Raw genomic sequence first — 16,843 nt, 5'->3', positions numbered from 1 at the left:
TGTCATAAGGGCTTTCAACTCCGTACTGTTGTGTCGTGGGATGTGAGCTGAGTCATCCTGGCTGCTAAGTGTGTAGATCACTTGTAGTTCGTCCCTCCACGCATTTCTGCCTTTTTGTCCCAGGTTCGCACTTCTACTCCCATCCCTAGTCCTTCTGGACACATGCTCCAGCGTCTTTGAGTACACCTGTAGCCTTGCAAAATTGATGTAGGGGCATTCTTCACTCACCTCACTTAAAAATGTAAAAAGCGAGGTTCAGGTTGTCCCTGGAGAGCTCCGCTTCTGTGAATCAACAAAGCCACTGGAGACTGGTTCTTGTGAGATCTCTGCTCCACTGCCTAGAGTATTAACTTCTTTTCAAGACCAACTGCAAAAGCATCTCAAGACTAGTACTCCTCATTGGCCGTAAGACCCCAGTCAACAGCAATCAGCTCTGATGGATCCCATTTTTGTGTCCAGGTGAAGAGAGAGATGGGTCTCCTGATGGTTTTTCTTAAGAGCAAGGAACCGACTTTCTCAGAGATCTGAGAGCTCTGCCCACGTCTCCCCAGCCTGCTGTGGTTCGGGTCTGCCCATTCCTGAGTCAGTCAGTGTAGAGAAGGGATGACTCATGGCTACATAAAGGAGGGACAGAACAGATATTGAGAGCTCATCACAATCCTCTAAAGCCAGCTCACTGGTCTCTCCATCTTAGCTTGATCTTGTTTCTCCTCCAGTCTGTCCAACACAGCAACTATCTATGCCACCCATCACTTAAAATACTTTGATGCTATGATAGCTAGTCCTCAAAGATGGCCATCGCATGGAATTACACCTCCTGGTAGTCTCACCTTGAATCTGGCTTTGCTCTGGGATTTTTGTTTTTGTTTTTGTTTTTTTTTCCCGATGCAAACACACGAGGGTTTATTTACAAGCTCGAGCTTGGGTCCAAGTATACCCGACACAGCGGAGCAGGGACTTGGACCTGGGATTTGTTTTTGACCGATGATTCTGTGTGGCTTCTGGAAGTGGCTCATAAAAGACTTTGCTGTTTTTGCCTGGGTCTCTAGGAATCCACCCCCTCCCCTTTTTTGAATGCTCACTCTAGGAAACCAGCCACCATACTTGGAGATACTGAAGCCACATAAGAGGCCATGCATGGGCACGACGGTTGACAGTCCCAGCTCAGGTCCCAGCCAGCAGCACCTTAGGCATCCAGCCCAGGTGAGCCCTCAGGTGAGTGCAGCCCCATCCTCCCCACGACTGCAACATCTGCAAAGACCTCAAGCCCTCAAACAAGAACTGCCCAGCTGGGCAGTCAATTTACAGAACCATGAGAGATAATAACACACGGGTCTTCATGCCATTAAGCTCTGGGGTGGGTTGTGACCTAATGGTGCATCACTGAGATGAATGCTTTCCCAAGTAAATCAGTTCAAACTGCAATAGTGAGCAAGAGGGTCCCCGGCCAGCAATGACTTGCCTGAAGGTGCTCAATGACCCCACATACCAGGATGCCTGGGAGAGGCAGTTCCAGGATTTGATCAGTGGCTCAGCATGGTCAAAGACCTAGACTTTTCTGGTTTCCATTGTGCCATCCTCGGCATGGTGGCTTTGGGGTGTTAGGACTGTCACCGATTCTGGATGACCACCGTGCCATGCAGTCACAGGCAAGTAGGATGACAGAGGCAGGGCAAAAGTCCTCTTCTCTTGAGCTCGGAGGTTTTATCTGAAGACCTGATTTTTCCCAGTAACTTTCCAGCCTTCTTCACTCTATACTTTACTGGTCAGCACTGGCCATGTGCCCACCCCCATGACCAGTTACTAGGAAAAAGGGTTAGACTTAGCCAATCAATTATGATTCATCCTCTGGGTCTGTGGTCTGTCCTCATGGTGATCAAGGGGTCTTTGCCCACTGCCTGGATTAACTGGGGTTCTGTTTTCAGGAAAGGGGTGTGTGGGACTGGATGTGCCATCATGTGTGCCACACCAACAGATCAAGCCCTGTTCTTAGCCAGGCCTGTGTTCTGAGCACCATCCCCACTGGCCTCTGAGTGTCTTGGCACGTGTACCTAGGAGGTATACTCTGTCCCTGGAATGCTCTCTTCTCCAGCCATGTGAGATACACATGCTTCAGATACCAGCTCAAACACCACCTCCTCGGGGAGCTGCCCACTGAGCGAGGTGCTGTATCAGAACCCTGGATTTCTCGGTTTCATGGAATAAAACTGAGGTCTGTAAGTGTGCATGAGTGGATTAAGGCCTGCCTTCTCCACCAAAGATGTGAACTGTGACAGTATCTTTGTCACTAAAGTCACAAGTACCTAATAGATACTCCATCAATAACTAGTAACTTTCTGGACGGTGCGGTTTGCTCCCTGAAATTCCCCCCACCTCTGTAGGCTGGTGCTGTGAAAACACTGAAGGCATTTAAAAAAAATTATTCAGGACCTTAAATCCTGAAAAACTTCAATGGGGTGACCTTAAACGACTCCTATGGTATGTTTCATTTTGCTTAAACCGGAGTTTATTTAATGCTTGGTGAACTTTTTAACTTTCAGTTTAGGATGCTACAAATAAGCAATTTATAAGGATATGGAAGCCTGCTCATCCTTCAAGTTTTGGATAACTATGTTACTCATTAAAAAAAAGAAAAAAAGTCCAAGGGCACCTGGGTGGCTTAGTGGTTGAGCATCAGCCTTTGGCTCAAGATGTGATCCTGGGGTCCTGGGATCGAGTCCCACATCGGGGTCTCCACAGGGGAACTGCTTCTCCCTCTGCCTATGTCTCTACCTCTCTGTGTGTCTCTCATGGATAAATACATAAAATCTTTAAAAAAAAAGTCCAGATTGACATGATTTAAGTGAATTCCCATAAAGAGGACAAACCTGAGCTCTAGAAACAAATGCATTTTATTAATAGCCCCACCCTGCAGTGCTCAGCGCTCAGAATTTATTACAAAGAAGGGGAGACATGGTTCTAAGTTACAGCTTGTGCTTATAGATGTCTCTCATGCATCTCCTGGCTGTGTGGCCTTGGGTGAGTTGCATAACATCTCTGTGACCCCCGTTTCCTCAGTTGTTAGAGAGGGATGTGCCGTTGTGAGAATTAGGCCAGCTGGCACACGCAGAGCGCTGACAGGAGTGGTCAGGCCCTGGCAGGTGCGGTCCCACCGTGGCTGGTACTCCACAATGCGGCTGGAAGCACTCAGCATACAGTACTGCTCTTGCCAGACACCTCGGCCACTTGCAGGCCAGAACCACATTTGAGGTTCAAGCTCAGTCATTTTCCAGAAGAAATGCCTGAGCGCCAGAAGGAGAGGGATAAGGTGACTGTGGAAAGCCTCCCAGCAGGGCCCCAGGACCCGGCTGTGAAAGAGGAGCCTCTCTGTGTTTGGTGATAGATATTTTGTTTCATCATGTTAATCTTGTGCTCTTGCCCAGTGGCCTCTCCTCCTAGGGACTGGCCAGTCCTCCCTGAAGTCCTGCTGTTTATCCAGTGAGGCACAGAGAAGCAGGCAGCTAGTCCCCCTAACGTGTCACTGTCCTTTGGGTGCCCTGTCACAGGTGGCGACTGTCCCCTGGTCCTCTGCGGGGGAGGAGCTGATGGCTGGGGCAGCTCTGGGGGACCCCGGGGCAGAGGCACCCCCAGGGCAGAAGTCCCAAATCCTTAGTAAATCTCTCTCTCTGTTCCTCATCCTGGGCGGAGTCGGAAGGTCCCTTCCAATGGCTGCATTGGTTTTCAGTGAGAATCTTCTTTCAATCGATGACCTGCAATATTGCTATCGTGGTGGACTCTCTGCAAAGGGCTCGAGGGCCCTATCAGGTCAGTACCTGGAATGTGGAGAAAACTCCTGGCGCCTGATGTCTCTTGGAGGTTCACTGAGGCATGTGGCATCCAAGTGACCCCTGTGTGGCCAGGGAGTGTGCAGGTGATGGCACTAGACAGTGGCAGGGCTGGAGGCCGATGGAGGGCTCACTGGGGTGAGAGGCCTGGGACTGCTCCTGCCTGTGACTGCGGCCCAGGGTGCTGCTCCTGCATCAGGCCGGACACGGGCCTGGCACCCGCTCCAGTCCCTCTGCCTGCCTTTCTGGGGTGGATGCTGCTCTGTTCTTCCAAAGGGAACAAAATGTAATCAAAGTAGACTTTCCACAACAAAACAATCCAAATCTGATTTCCTAAGAATGTTAAAGATGAGGAGATCCCCAGAGGTTGGAGGACTCAGAGGGAGAAATGAATCGGGACCCCCAGGAAGAGTCAGCGTAAGAGAAAGGCCTGTTGGCGACCTGGGTTGGCCCATCCCGGGGCTGCGTCCTGGCGCTGGGCTGGGCAGGGAGCTCCAAAACCAGGGGAGCCCCGGGGAGGCTTCAGCCACATGGCCATGCTGGACCTTGGACCTTGAGGAGGGGACCTCCCAACCCCCAAGTCTGTGCATAGTGTCAGGGAGCAGGGGGCACAGGGTGGCTACATGGTCGGGGCCAAGTCCCACATCTCCCTCTCTCACTGTGGGAACTAGGGTGACTTCCCAAACCCTGGTGCCTGGTTTCCTTGTCTGTCAGGGATGACACCACAGTCACCTCCTTGTGTGACTGTGGGGATAAAGGAGATGCACACACCAAGTGTTCAGGACTGTGCCGGGCACCACCCTGACACCTGCTAGATGCTTACTGTGGTTTATGTTCAGGAAAAACCCTGCTGTTTTAAAATGGAAGATTTCTTGAAAAAAAAAATCTTACATTTTTCCCTTTTATTTTGCTTCGTGTTCTGTGTTATTTTCAAACCAAGTCCCCCTGGTCGTCATTTCTGAGCAGCCAGCATGGTGCAGATTTGGTGCAGGTTTGGTGCAGGGAGCTTTCGGGTCACTGATTCATGCAGCAACTCACAACCACCCCAGCGGGCACGGCGGGGGTCAGTGCAGGGCCCAGCAGGGTTTCCCACTACAATGGAGAAGCAGAATTGTGAGCTTGCTCAGAGCAAACCTCCTGGAAGAGACGTGAGCTGGGCCACGTGAGGAGGCGGTGGACGAAGCGAGAGAGGCTCTCGGTAGAGGGGAGAGCGCGGGTGGACGCTGTCCTCTGGTCACACGCTGTCAGCGGAGAGGAGCAGTCAGGCTGCTCACATCCCGCCAGGCGATCACGGTCACGGGTGCCCGCTCCCCGGGGTGACGTGGGTCAGTGGCGTGTTTTCATTCAGGAAGCAGCATTTGAGACTGAGCATTTCCATCCGCTTCTGAATGACTCACGCACGATCAAGGAGTGAGTGCGCTGGTCTGAGGAGCACCGGGGTTGCACAAGGGCTGAATCACTGGCTCGCACACCTGAAACTAATATGATGCTGGGCGTTAACTAACCGAAATTAGAATAAAAACTCAAAAAAACCCCAACAAGCCCCATTAAGGGGCAACTGGAACCCCACCAGTTTGATACATTCGGGTGAAATGGGTACACACCCCTGCAGGTACACACATTCCTCTGTGCATGTGTGCGTGTGTACTGATGCGCTGCCACACACCACAACAAATACCTGATTTAAAGAGGTTCTGCTCCACTAAATCCCCCCCCCCACCATCCTGTCTTCTCCCTCTTTTTCTTGGATGACATTTCCTTGTTAGACAAAGATGCTGAAACAAAGTAACCTGATAGGAAAGGACACTGAGGCTGGGGTTCCAGCTGTGATAAGAGCATGGCATTTTAAAAAACAACTGAAGTGGGATTCTTGTAGGAGGTAGTAGGGCAGCAGCGGTCCCACATCTGGAGCTGGGATGGAGACAGGAGGCTGAAGCCCACCCCCCAGCAGTGAAGCCCACCTGGGGGGGGGTTCAACCTCCAGTCCTGGCTTTTAGGGTCTCGGCAGGTTTTTAAAAAAATCCCTCCGCTGCCTTCCTCTTCTTTTTTTTCTCCCTCCTTGTCTATGCCATGGGAATGGGAATGCCCTCTTGGATTATCAAGAAGATAAAATGGTTTCAGATATATGCAGCACCTCGCATAGTAAGAGGCAGTAATGATTGGAGGTGGTTGTCAATGGCAAAGTTCTGGTTTCACTGAGGACAGAAGGGCAGAAAGCCTTCCTCGGGTTGTGGGAGGATGTACTCAGAGCCAGTTCAGGGAGAGGCCAGGTGACCTGATGCGACCTCCAGCTAAGGTGCAATCAGACATGCATGCCAGTGACCTCATCTGGGTCATGTAGGATGAAGAAAGTATTCAACCATACCCTGAACAAAAATATGACCAGGACTCTGGGACACGCTTATGGTTTTATCTCGCCTCTTCCTCCCACGTCGTTGACTGGGGTTTCAAGGAAGGACTCAGACAATTAGCACAGTTCACACTGGCAGAGTGAACAAGTGTGACCCTTGGGCCACTGACCATGCTTTGATGCATGGTGCTCGCTCAATCAGTGCCCTCAGGTGAGTCATCCCACCTTTCTTGACCTTTGTTCCTTACCTGATCCATACACCAACAGGGTCTGACAGAGCACTTGCTAAGACTCCCTACTGCCCCCTCACTTTGGTGGCCATCAGCGAGGCCTTTGACTCTGTGGGTGAGCCTCAGAATTGGTTGACCTGAATTCAATCTACCTGGGAGGCAGGGTAGACTCAGCCATGTGTGAAATGGGCCAAAGGCAGTGTAAGAGCCCATCATGGGCTGTCATGTTGGCCCAATCTGTAGGTGCTCAGAGAGGAGCCCCAAGAAGTGGTAGGGGAACCAGGGCAATGCTCTGGGGAGCCGGTGGGGGGGGGCCTCTGAGCTCCTCATCATCCCTATCAGTCCCCTCCCCACTCCCCACATTTTCCTGATTTGGAAAGTCAGCTTGTTTGCCATCTTGTATGAAGATCACAAATGCAAGGCCCAGCCCCTCCCAGATGGAGACTTGCAGTCACTCCCTTCATCTCAAATCTGGACTGAGTTGAATTCAATTAGCTTTTGAATGTGAAACTCTATTGTACTTTTAATTTTTTTTTTTTTTTTTACTGTTACAGACTGAAGGAAATTAGTAACCCATCTTTCTTCATTGCAATGTGTGTGTTCAGGTATGTGGCAATGTGGTCTTCGACCCAGAGCACTTCTTGTTTGGGTGGGAAATGGAGAAGGAGCCAAGGAAGGTGGGAGGGTCCTGTGTCTTCCTGAATATCTTGATTAGAATTAAGTGCAGGGTTTGTGGAGTCCAACATTCAGGATCCACGAGGAGCTGGACAAGTTTGACAACATCATGTTCTCCTTTGCTAGATTCCTTTGAGCTGCATTTCTCAATAGCAGGTTTGCACAATAGCATTTAAGACGCCTACAGGGCTGCCTGTTTTAACACTGTGTTCCCTGTTTATTCCTCTGATTAAATGTGGATTTAAATTCTGGAACTGTGTTTTTAGGGAGGGTAGGAGGTTTTCCCAATCTGAACTGTTGTTGTCGACACACGAGTTCTAACACCTTTCAGAATTCCTGAGGAAATGAGAAGGTGGTTAGGAATTTACTGACTAGCATACCTGAAACATTTCCTTCTCACTCCCTATAGGGACAATCAGCAGTGGAATCACCATAAAAATAATTGCAGAACAATGTTACTCATGTCCTCGTTACTCGTGGTTATGTTTTCGCCAACTAATAAACTTTTTTTTTTTTGAGCAGTCTTAGGTTCTTGGAGAATGCTGAGAAGAATGTACAGATATTTCTCATATAGCCCTGCATTCCCCACTATTAACATCCCTACCAGAAAGGTCCACTCGTCACATCTGCTGGACCTACGCTGATACAAGGTGATCACCCGAAGCCCAGAGTTGACCTGGAGGACCATACATCCTGTGGGTTTAGACGAACGTACGATGGCATGTTTTTACCCTTGAGGTACTACGCAGAATAGTTTCATTGCCTTAAAAACTCTCCGTGCTCTGCTTACCCTACTCATGCCCCTGCCCCCTCCAGGCCACCCCTGATCTGTTTACTGTCTCCAGTGTTGACAGAATGTCCTAGAGTTGGAATCATACGGTATGTAGCCTTTCTCTGATGGGCTTCACTCACTTAGTGATACGCGTTTAAGTTTCCTGCGTGTCTTTTCATGCTCTGACGGTCAGCTCACGTCTTTTTAGCGCTGAAAAAATTCCATCGTCTGCAAAGCAACATAGCTCCATTCACCTACCTGGTTGATTCCAAGTTTTGGGAATTATGAATAAAGCTGCTATCAACATCCATATACAGGTTTTTTGTGTGGTCATAAGTTTTCAAATCATTTGAGTAAATATCAAGGAGCATGATTCTTGGGTTGCATGGTAAGAGTATCCCTACTATATGCCCATCCGTAAACATACGTAAGTATACATAATCAAATACATTATGGCTGTTTTTATTATTTTTTTAGATTTTATTTATTTATTCGTGAGAGACACACAGAGAGAGGCAGAGACACAGGCAGAGGGAGAAGCAGGCTCGCTGTGGGGAGCCCCACGTGGGACTTGATCCCAGGACCCTGAGCTGGAGGCAGATGCTCAACCACTGAGCCACCCAGGTGTCCCAATGGCTGTTATTATTTTGAACAAACTGTTGTCTGTTAGATCACAACAATAAGAAAAATAAAAGGTTTTTTTTTTTTTCCTTCACTTATTCCTTCTTTGGTGCTCTTCCTTTCTTTAGGTAGATCTGAGTTTCTGACCTATTTCATTTTCCTTCTCCCTTAAAAAACTTCTCTGATATTTCTTACTAGGCAGGAGTACTTGCAACAAATTCCCTCAATTTTGGTTTCTTTGAGAAAGACTTTATTTCCTCCTCATTTGTATATGCCTAAATATAGTTTTTTTTTTTTTTTTTTTGACATTTAACCTACCTGTTGTTTTCTGAGCTTCCTGAATCTCTGTTTTGGAGCCTGATGTTAATTTGGGGAGTATTTCAGGCATGATTGCCTCAAATTTTGCTCCTGTTCCTTTGTCTCTTTCTTTTCCTTCTGATGTTCCCATTACATGTATGTTACAGCTGTGCAGTTGTTCCATAGTCCTTGGATATTCTTTTATATTTTTTTCCAACCTTTTATCTTCAATTTTCAATTTTGGAGTTGCTATGGTCACATGCCCAACTCAGAGGGAGATTCTTTCCTCAGCCGTGTCCAGTCTACTAATGAGCCCATCAAAAGAATGCCTCAGTCCTATTAAAATGTTTTTGATCTCTGGCTTTTCTTTTTAACCTTTCTCAGAATTTCCATCTCTCTGCTTACAATGCCCATATGTTCTTGCATATTGTCTCCTTTTTCCATTAAAGTCCTTAGCATATTAATCAGAATTGTTTTAAATTCCCCAGTCTGGTAATTCCAACAACCCCTGCCGTATCTGAGTTTGGTTCTGATGCCTGCTCTCTGTCTTCAAATTGTGATTTCTGCCTTTTGGTATGGCTTGTGATTTTTTTTTTTTTCTAGATAGCCAAGCATGATGCATTCGACAGAAGAAACTCCCAGAAACAGCCTTTAGTAATGTGGTCCTGAGGTGTGTGTCTTGGCGGGGGGGGGGGGGGGGGGGGAAGGTGTTCCCTAGCCCCATGATTAGGTCCCCGTCTTTTGGTGAGCCTGTGTCCCCAGACTATGACTCCCCAGCTTTTATAATTATCCATATGTTTACCTTTATTGAAATCTTTATTTTTCTATGTAGCTTTGAATTACTCTTTGACCTTTCATTGCACCTTGCAGGACTCCCTTGACCCTTCTTTTTTTTTTTTTTTTTTTTGCAGGGCAGGTCTAGTCACAAGCTCCCAGTAGCTCCCAGCTACTGTTTCTTTTAGAATGTTTTGATTTCTCCCTCACTCACAAAGAACACTTTAGATATGGGATTTCTTGGTGACAGTTTTCCTGTTAGCACTTTCCACATATCAGCCCACTGTCTTCTGGCCTTCCAAGTTTCTGATGAGAAATCTGCTTGCAGCCTTCCTGGGGCATCCTTGCCTTGTGTTGATTCACTTTTCTCTTGCTACTGACAAGACTCTTTCCTTATTGTTATCTCTTGAAAGTTTCATTATAATATGTCTCATGCCGGTCTCTTTGAGTTCATCTTTCTTGGAGTTCACTGAGCTTCTTCAATGTTTATAGTCATGTCTTTCTTCAAACTTAGAATTTTTCAGCCATTATTTCTTCAAGGAGTCTCTCTGCCCCTTTCTCTGTCTCCTCTGTTTCTGGGACTCCTAGGACATGCGTATTGGTCCTTCCAAAGGTGCCCAAGTTGTCCTGGGTTGTTTGCTTTTCTTCAATCTTTTCTCCTTTGTTTCTCAGCCTTGATAAATCCAAGGTTGTCTTCAAGTTCACGGATTCTTTCTCCTGCCTGCCTAGCACAGTCTTCCAATGCTTCTTCCACCTTCTCCATTTCAGTTACTGTACTTTTCAGCTCCATTGTTTTCTTTTTTTTTTTTTTTTTGGTTTCTTTGTATGTTTTCTGTCTCTTTGTTGATGTATCCATTTTGTTCACAGGTAGTTTCAACTTCCTCTATGTCTTCTTCTAGCTCTTTGAGCAACCTTAGGAGCATTATTTTTTTTTTTAAGATTTTATTTATTTATCCATTAGAGACACACAGAGAGAGGCAGAGACACAGGCAGAGGGAGAAGTAGGCTCCCTGCAGGGAGTCTGATGCAGGGCTCGATCCCAGGACTCCAGATCACCATCTGAGCCAAAGGCATATGCTCAACCACTGAGCCATCCAGGCATCCCAAGAGTTGAAGTCTTTGTCTACTAGATACCCTGTTAAGTCTTTTCAGGGACAGATTCTGTTGACTTACTTTTTTTCCCATAGAATGGGCCATACTCTCCTGTTTCTTTGCATGCCTGGGATTTTGTTTGTTTGTTTAACACTGGACATTTGAATTTAATAACGTGATAACTCTGGAAACTAGAATCTCCTCCTTCCTCAGGGTTTTAATTAAAACACATTTTAAAAAAATTATAGCCTCTTTGTGCTGAGGATCAGCTTGAAGGATAAACATAATTTCCTAGGTCTTTTCTAAGTCTTTCCATTTTCTACTTTTCCCTGTATATGCAGTTGTTTTTGAATGCCCTAGTCTTTAATGTCTGGCTCCTGAAGAGGAAAAGGAAAAATATGAAGGGAGAATAAAATGGAACTGGCTCTTGAAATCACCTGGATGGCTCTTGAACCCAAGAAGAAGTACTTTGTAACCCTAGGGGAGTAACAATACAGTGGCCATTGCCTCTTTGTCTGCACATCTGTGATCAGAAGCAGCAATCAGTGATGGCAGCACAGTCCCCCAATATTTGAAGGACAGAGTCCTTCCTGCCTGCTCTGTGTCCTCAAGCTGTGTGTGAGCTGCTGCAGGAAACATGCACAGCTGTCTGCCACATGGCTGGGGATAGGGAAGGGGTAGCTGCTACTGTGTTAAGGGCCAAAATTGCTCAAAATTGAATGCAATTTACCATCCAAGCCTTCTCCTGGAAGTTGCAAGCCTTCAATAGACACCAGATTTCCAAAAGAGTTACATCAGACTGATTCTGCCAGTGCAACTGTCCTCTAGGTGGGGAGACAGACTCCTGGGGCTTCCTACCTCACTATCTTTCTAGAGGCTTCTCCTTTGTCTACAGCAACTGCTGCCTTATGCGTTCCCTCCAGCAGTGTATGAGTGTCTCAATTTATCCATGTCCTTGACAATACTTGTTATTATCTCTCTTAAAAGGGGGAGGGGGAGGAGTGGCAGGGACCAGGGTCTGGAAAGGCTGTAGGACACTAGGGCATGGACAGCGGCACATAAAATAGAAGGGGACAGACAAAAAACAATGGTGGGCTGGGACAAGGCCACAGGAGGAGGAGAGACTGGACAGATGTGGGCATCAGGGCCTGTGGGGATGTTGGGGACAGGAGACCAGAGGCCAGGGCTATAATTGAGTGTGGCTGCAGCTCCACGGACAATGGCTTGGAATTCTGTTAAGGAAACTCGAGCCAGCCTGGTGTGTAGTGGACCCTGGGAAAATACCACTTTGTAGGACATAACTTTTGGGCATTTGTGCTGTGACAATCCTCCCTTCATGATGGAAAAGGTATATCTGATAAGCTGTCACTCAGGGAGACCACAGGGCTGGACTATTCTCTTCCCAGGAGGCAATTTATATGAGTTACAAGGGAAGGAATGAGAGTCTGGTGAAGCCTGAATGTCTGCTTTTTGGCAAGAGAACTTGTATGTGCTTCCTACTTGGTGTTTCTCTTAGAGGTGGTTCCCCTCTCTGAGTCCCAAATGAGAGAAGGAGTTAGGATCAGGTGCCATTATTCTCTGTCATCTCAGACATGAATGAGGGAGGCAGGTGCTCAGCTTCCAGATCAGGTCTGTGGACACACATCTGCCTCTTTGTCTCCGAAGTGGTGGGTGGTGGCTCTTTCCATGAAACCACTCAAAGAAAGAAATCTCCCCAGCATAACACACACACACACACACACACACACACACACACACACACACACACAAGAAATCTCCCCAGCAGATTCCTGATTATTACTTAATGTGAGTGGAAAACTGAACAAGCAAGGCTGAAAAATCCTTCTGATGGGGCCTGTCCTTTGCTGTTCTATCTTTTCTCTCCTGCCTGCTCTGGAGAAACAAGCCTCCCTGAGGTCAAGTGCATTCACGTCAGATCTCCTGGCACAGTCAGTCTGCAGCATGAGGCCCTAGGGAAACTGGGCATTGTTACTGTGTGGCTGGCGCTTCTGTAGATTTGAGATAATTGCTTAAAATATGGTGGGTTAGTGTGTGTCTCCTTTCTCCTTTTCCTTTCTTGTCTTTGGTGATCTTTTAGAACAGTTAAAATGGAGGATACTTGGACAGGGCTGAAGGAAACCCCCAAATAAGAATTTCCTCTCCTCTAGGGGCCAAATATGAGATCCTTTCATGGAACTAGAAATGAGTTGGATGGAGAATGATTCCAAGCTTAGCTACAAGTGTAGGTAAAAAGAAGTTTTGAGAATTCAGAGAAGCACCGTACAAGACACACATCAAATGAACAGTCTTTAAAGAATCCTTGTGTTTCTTGGCTACAACTTAATTTGCAGTGTTTAATTTTTATTTCTAAAAAATTTTACAAACAAGGGGCGCCTGGGTGGCTCAGTCGGTTAAGTGTCAGACTCTTGATTTCAGATCAGGTCGTGACCTCAGGCTCTTAAGGTCCAGCCTTGCATCAGGCTCCACGCTCAGTGGAGTCTGCTCCTCCCTCTTCCTTTGCACCTCCTCCTGCTCATGTTATTTCTCTATTTTTTTTAAGATTTTATTTATTTATTCAAGACACACACACACACCACACACACACACACACACAGAGGCAGAAACATAGGCAAGGGGAGAAGCAGGCTCCATGTAGGGAGCCCGATGCAGGACTCAATCCCGGATCTCCAGGATCACACCCTGGGCTGAAGGCAGCACTAAACCGCTGAGCCACCAGGGCTGCCCTATTTCTCTATTTTTAAAAAAGATCTTATTTATTTATTCATGAGAGACACACAGAGAGAGGCAGAGACACAGGCAGAGGGAGATGCAGGCTCCCCGCAGGGGGCCTGATGCAGGACTTGATCCCAGGACCCCAGGGTCATGACCTGAGCCAGAGGCAGACGCTCAACCACTGAGCCACCCAGGTGTCCATGTCTGTCTCTCTAAAATAAGTAAGTATATTTTTTAAAAAATAACAATTTTACAAACATTAAGTCAATTTTCTTTTGGGTATACAGTTGTATGAGTCTTAATACATGTACAGATTACTGAATAAGTGGAATCAGACAGAGGCACCTAGGTGGCTCAGTTGACTGAGTGGTCAACTCCTGATTTTGGCTCAGGTCATACTCTCAGGGGCCATGAGATCGAGCCCCAGGTGGGCTCTGCACTCAGTGTGGAGGCTGCTTATGATTCTCCTTCTCCCTCTACTTCTGACTCTTCCCCTGCTCTCTCTCTAAAATAGATAAAATTATTTTTAAAAAAATAGAATCCTACACTATGTAACACTTTGAAAAAGCACTCAGTGTAATGTCCTCAAGCTTTATCAAATTTGTGATTAATGATCACAATGTAATTACGATGATTTATGAAGAGAGCTCCTATAAATGTTTGTGTACAGGTTTCGTGTCACTGCTTTCACTTGCCTAGACTAACACAGAATTGGGATTGACAGGTCAAAAGGTGTATATGTCCTTAATGTCTTGAATTTGCCAAGCTATTTTCTGGAGTGGTTGTGCCATTTTACATTCCAACAATGTGGGAGAGTTCCAGATACCTTGTATCTTTGCCAGACATGGTACTGACATGTGCAAAGATTTAAGCCACTCCAGTAGATATGAACTCGTATCTCATTGTCATTTAGTTTGCATTTCCCAAATATTTCAGAGATTTGGCCATGAGTTGCACGTAGTCGTATTTTCTCTTTCTCTTTGCTGTTGTTTCTCATTTGAATATATCATGCTTATAAAAATGCTTCTTACTTTTGACGGGTATCTGGATTGTTTCTAGTTTTTGCCTATTATGAATTTGCTATGAACATTTGTGCTTATGTTTTGCCTCCATACCTAGATATTTATACTGTGTTCCAAGAGGTGGCATTGCTGAATCACAAGCCATGCATATGCTCAGCTCCAGAAGTTTTCTGCTAAAGGGTGCCAGACTAGTTTTATTTACACTCCTACTAGCAATGTGTGAAATTTCCCATTCTTCTGTATCTTCGCCAACTCTCTGCACGTCGTGTCTTTTTTGCTTTAGCCATTTTGGTGGTTTTTGTAGTAGTATCACACTGCTTTTAATTTGTATGTCTCTGATGAGCATAAAGTTGATATTGCGTTATGTTTCCTACCTTTTCCATTGACTCTATGCACACACATAATTGGTATTATATATAAAATGCATATGACTGATATAGGCACCTAGAGGTCGCAGATTGTATTTCACATAGGATATTAGACCTTCAACAGATAGATCAGTTAACTAATCTCTTCTCCTACTCTGAGACTTGCCTCTTCACTCTCTTATTGATGTCTTTGGATGAATAGCAATTCTTAATTTTCACATGGTCCAACTTAGCCATCTTTTTTAATAGTTGGTATTTTTTTTGTGTCTTACTTGGGGAAACATTGCCTACCTCCAGTTCATCATAGTAATTTCATGATTTTCTTTTAAATGTTTCATTGTTTTACATTTCACATTTGGGTTCGTAATCTATATGAATTTTAGAATTTACTGACAGTATGAGGACTTTGAAACCCTAACTCAACACCCCTTTCCGCCATTCCTCTACTGTTATTTATTTTATTTCCACACCAACATTAGTTTTCCTGTTTAACAGTCAGTGTTTTAGGGGGACCTGGGTGGTTCAGTGGTTAAGTGTCTGCTGGGGTCCTGGGATTGAGTTCTGTATCAGGCTTCCCACAGGAATCCTGCTTCTCCCTCTGCTTATGTCTCTGCCTCTCTGTGTCTCTCATGAATTAATAAATAAAACCTTAAAAATAAATAATATTTACTTAGATTTACTCATATATTATCCTTACTGATTTTCTTCTTTCCTGCTTTAATTACCATATTCCGATCCTTAATTCTTTCCTTTATGACTCAAAACTTCCCTTTAGCATTTCGTTCAGTGTGCATCTATGGAAATAAATTTTGATTTTTTTATTTGTTTGTGTGAAACAGTTTAACCACCTTCAATTTGTTCACAGTTTCATTGAATACACCTGATGGACAGCAACACTGTATGAGTCTAAGGTATATAGCACGATGACTTACATTTTTGTGAAACAATGACCAGAGTCAATTTCGTTAATATCCATCACCTCATATGGACTGAAAAATAAGACATTTAATCCTTGTGATGAGAAATCTTTGGATCTGTTGGCCACAGTCATCATGCTCTACCCTGAGAACTGCCTCCGTATTTGAAGTCTATCCCACACTGGATGTAATTACCAACCGGCAGTTATTTTCACGAAGTACTTCGAAGACGTTGTTCCATTATTTTCTCAATTCTGTCATTTTTGTGAAAAATCTTACTGTTATTCCTTTGAAAGCAAAATGTCTTTTCCCCCCCTCTTCACCAGTAATTTAGTTAATGGTGTGTCAATGGTGAATTTCCAGGTTTTCGTCCTGGTACCATGGTTATGCAGGAGGTGTCCTTATTAGTTTTTTTTTTTTTTTTAAAGATTATTTATTTTAGAGACTGAGAAAGAGCAGTGAGTGAGCAGGAGGGGGTGCAGAGAGAGAGAGGGAGAGAGAATCCTGAAGCAGCCTCCCCACCACTGAGCAGCAAGCCCAACATGGGGATTGATCCCATGACCCTGAGATCATGACCTGAGCTGAAACCAAGAGTTGGCCACCTAACTGACTGAGCCACCCAGGTGCCCCAGAGGTGTCCTTATTTTTAAGTGTTTAGGGTCTGTACCTTATCTTCAAATGCTTCAGAAAAAAACATATACATATTACATACATGAAGAGAGAGAAAGAGAGAAAGCAAATAGGGCCAAATGTTTAAAATGGTATATTTGATAAAGAATTTGTAGGAGCTCTGTCTACTCTTATACTTTTCTGCAAGTTTGAAATTATGTCAAAATTAAAGTTTACCAGAAGAAAATCTCAGTAAAACAAAAAACTTATTAAAAAAATTAGATTCCTATTATCCTATACATAACATATACATGTATATACACACATATTCACATACATACATCTTCATATATATGGACCTCTATCTGGATATATATCTTCATATACGTTCGTATCTGAACATTCATAATTCAAAGGCTGTGTTGAACAGTCCAGTATCACAACGCCATCTCCAGAGTGCCCTCCCCTGATTTTTCCCACCCTACCACCCAGGGAAGGAGGAGCTCCATCTCCATAGGCTGGACCATTACACTCGGACGCCCGTCCAGTCTGCACTGCC

The 16,843-nt window shown here is 45.4% G+C and overlaps 1 long non-coding RNA gene across 2 annotated transcripts; it reads left to right on the top strand.

The window, feature by feature from the left end:
• The first annotated feature begins 3,731 nt into the window (after positions 1-3,731).
• Positions 3,732-15,819, top strand: LOC129500241 (uncharacterized). 2 transcript variants are annotated; one of them, XR_008662519.1, is made up of 4 exons: positions 3,732-3,804; positions 6,959-7,009; positions 7,602-7,817; positions 15,624-15,819. It is a non-coding gene; the product is annotated as an uncharacterized LOC129500241 (long non-coding RNA). The 2 variants fall into 2 exon arrangements; XR_008662518.1 differs by lacking the exon at positions 15,624-15,819 and adding an exon at positions 9,373-9,439.
• Positions 15,820-16,843: the final 1,024 nt, after the last annotated feature.

This window comes from Nyctereutes procyonoides, unplaced genomic scaffold (assembly GCF_905146905.1).
Source record: "Nyctereutes procyonoides isolate TBG_1078 unplaced genomic scaffold, NYPRO_anot_genome, whole genome shotgun sequence".
NCBI lineage: Eukaryota > Metazoa > Chordata > Mammalia > Carnivora > Canidae > Nyctereutes > Nyctereutes procyonoides.
The sequence above is the reverse complement of the archived record's forward strand: the minus strand, read 5'-3'. Positions and strand labels throughout refer to the sequence as shown.